The sequence below is a fragment of the Felis catus genome, chromosome A1 (assembly GCF_018350175.1).
Source record: "Felis catus isolate Fca126 chromosome A1, F.catus_Fca126_mat1.0, whole genome shotgun sequence".
Taxonomy (NCBI): Eukaryota; Metazoa; Chordata; class Mammalia; order Carnivora; family Felidae; genus Felis; species Felis catus.
In genome coordinates this window covers 167,656,240-167,659,738 of record NC_058368.1, presented here as the reverse complement: position 1 = coordinate 167,659,738, position 3,499 = coordinate 167,656,240, and the positions used below count along the sequence as shown (strand labels likewise).

At 39.5% G+C, this 3,499-nt stretch overlaps 1 pseudogene; it reads left to right on the top strand.

The window, feature by feature from the left end:
* The first annotated feature begins 1,729 nt into the window (after positions 1-1,729).
* Positions 1,730-3,180, top strand: LOC101093493 (annotated as a pseudogene).
* Positions 3,181-3,499: the final 319 nt, after the last annotated feature.

Below are 3,499 nucleotides of genomic sequence, written 5' to 3'. Positions count from 1 at the left end.
GTTTTCCATATGGATGGTGAAGCTACTTACAATGCTTGCTGGTTTTTAAGGTCACCTCTGCATGCACTGAAGTCTGATGTAAGATTAGGTGTTTCCATTCTTTGATAGTCTGGCTTCTTTTCCATTCATTGAGATGTTGCTCTTCCCCTAACACCACATTTTTTTAAAATGTATTTATTTATTTTGGAAGAGAGAGAACGTGCACATGAGAGTGGGGGGTGGGGGGGCAGGGTGGGGCAGAGAGGAAGAGAAAGAGGATCCCAAGCAGGCTCCAACCTACCAGCACAGACCCTGACTAGGGGCTTAAACCCTGAGATCATGACCTGAGTCGAAATCAAGAGTTTTGAAACCAAGAGCTCATCTGACTGAGCCACCCAGGCACCCCTAACAACACATTATTTTAGTTGATATAGTGCTACATTAATCATGATAGCTGATGGAGCAAATCTTTGTTTCTTTCTTCTTCTTCAAATTTGTCTTTGCTATCTTTGGACTTTTGTGCACTTATATGAATTTCATAATCAGTTTTTAGAAAATCTTTAAAATGATAAAGTGGTAATTAAAATGTGTAATATAATCTATTCTTATATCAAATCACTAAATCTAATTTATTGCTCATTATTCAATATTAATGATATCCTGCCATGTCCTGACACTTAACTTCTTTGAAAAATAAGCTTATTATGTTCTCTTTCTTCTACAAATAACTACTATCTCTTGATTTCAGTAATTTTCATGCCATTTTCATTCTCCCAACTCATGGGCCTCTTAATATCCATTCCTGCACCAACTTAACAGATTCATTCAGTCCTTCCTGGTGTTCTGTTGTGAGACTGGCTTTGTAAATGTACCTCTTTGTCTATCTTAGTCCTCCTCTGCCTGTTTCCCATTCTGATACATACTACAAAGAGCTTGAGGAGCAGCTGTTTTCCTGGTTTAATCATGTCACGTTTATGCCCAAGAACTTAAACTCTTATTTGCCATAGGTCTTGAGTGACCCTCAGAGACCACACATCCAATTTCACCGATGAACACTGAAATCCCAGAGAGGGTTTGGTCTGCCCAGAGTCACAGAGTTAATCAGGAGAGGAATTAAGACTTTAAAGTAAAACTTAGTCTAGAACACAGGTCTTCTGACTCCTGAACTGATTCTCTCTACATTTTGCTCTCCTCTACTGAACCTTCAGATATTATTTCCTAAATGGTGTCAACACTGCATTGATTTTATTTCATATAAATCCCCCAAAGGAATGTCCCTTTCTTAGTCTTACCTCAAATTGTGACTTGTTCCTTCCTACTGCTTTGGAAATATACACTTTTACCTTGAAATCAAATCTCTTTACTTTCCACAGAGCTATATCTCGCCTTCTTGGAAACATGTACCTTCTTCAGGGTACATGACATTGTTATCCTTATTCATTGTCCTAACTATGATGATAAAACCACCACTTATTACATACTTACCATGGATCTACCTCCTAAAGACATGACATCACCTTGCTTTGCTCCACAGATACAGGATTTGAAAGCCACAGAGGTGAAGTAACATGCCCAGGCTTCCACAACGTGGAGAGAACCCTAGTCTTTAGCAGTCCAGAGTCTGTGAGTTTACCACTTTGTTCTGTGCCTCCTAACACTAAGAATTTGACACTTTTTGGCTTACTCTAGCTTACTCTTGAGTTCAGTTGCATTTACCCTTAGCTGCGTTGGGTATATTCTTAATGTTTGTGATAAATGTAAGTTCTTACCTTCCAACTAGACTCTATATCCTCTGAATACAGGATTATTAAGATTTTCTTTAGATCGCCCTCTTCCTTCAGAGCATCTGGTATGAAGCTCTGCTCTGGGCCCCCCTGTGACTAGTGAGCGTCCCTCTCACAATCATCCAAGAGACTTCCATGTTGAAAAATCTCCCATTATGGCAGAGACTAAAACTGGAACCAATAATTTTTATGACAGGGTGAATAGAATGCCACTGATAAAACGTGTTTACTATATATTTTAGCACAATGACTTGTTTGCTGTTACATGGATAAAGTCCATGAAAAAGCTCTCTGATTCCTCATTACTTACAGTTTCCCTAGCCAATATTATATGCTGTTAATTGGAAACAAATTTAGCTTATCGTGTAAAATGCATTATAAACAATTCTGAGTGGATTTTACTTTAAAAGTGACTTTGTGAGAAGAAAACATAAAAGCACATGAAATTACCAAGATGAAGAAGATGTTTAAATATAATTCAGTTTGAGGCCCACTGTTCACAATGCTCAAATAGTATTTTCCACGAGCTGGAATTAGAGCGCTCTGTGGCCAGGCTTGGACAAGGAAGAAAAACTTTTTCCTCTCTCTACTTCATCTTGAACAATCATCTTGTAGCAGTGAATAAGCGGGGCTCAGATAAATTTTCAAAAGTCCTAATTAAGGGGGGTGTGGTCCATGGCAGGACTTGGAGAACTCTGCCAAACAAGAGGCTGAGGATGGCATTAGTGATAAACCAGAGCCTCTGTGGACCCTGCCCCTCCACGGGAAAAGCCACCACCTGGTAGATGCTGTCTGTCACCATAGGTAAAGGAGACCCCAACAAGCTGCTGGACATGATGTCCTCAGATGCCTTTTTCATACAGATCTACCGGGAAGAGCACAGGAAGAAACATCCAGACTCTTCTATCAATCTCACCAAATTCTCCAAGAAATGTTCAGAGAGATGGAAGACCATGTCTGCAAAGGAAAAGTCGAAATTTGAAGGTATGGTAAAAAGGGACAAAGCTCGCTCACAGATGAAAAATTGTGTTTCTCCCAAAAGGTGACAAGAAAGGAAAGAAAGAAGATCCCAATGCTCCTAAAAGGTCTCCGTCTGCTTTCTTATTGTTTTGTTCTGAACATCATCCAAAGATCAAAAGTGAACACTGTGTTTTATCCATTGGGGATACTGCAAAAAAATGGGGTGTAATGTGGTCTGAACAGTCAGCCAAAGAAGGTAAGCAACTATATGACCTGAAAGCAGCTAAAGCTAAAGGAGAAATATGAAAAGGAAATTGCTGCATTTCGTGCCAAGGGCAAAAGTGAAACAGGAAAGAGGGGCCTTAGCAGACCAATAGGTTCAAAGAAAAATGAACCAGAGGATGAGGAGGAAGAGGAGGAAGAAGATGAAGAGGATGAGGAAGAAGATGAAGAATAAATGACTATCCTGTAATGATAGGTGTGGAGTGTGTGCTCAGGGAACTGTTTTGCTAAGAATGTGAATTCCAGTGTGGCTCAATATTAGCTTCGGTATAAAAACCATACAGATTTTATTAATTTCTTGACTTGTGTGTTGTAGCACAGCAAACTTGTAGGAATTAATATCAATAGTAAATTTGGATTTTTTTTTTAGGATGTTGCATTTTGTGGTTTAATTTTTTTTTTTTTTTAATTTGAGGCGGGGGGTGGGGGCAGTGGGCACAGAGACAGAATCTTAAGCAGGCTCCATACTCAGCACAGAGCCCAACATAGGGCTT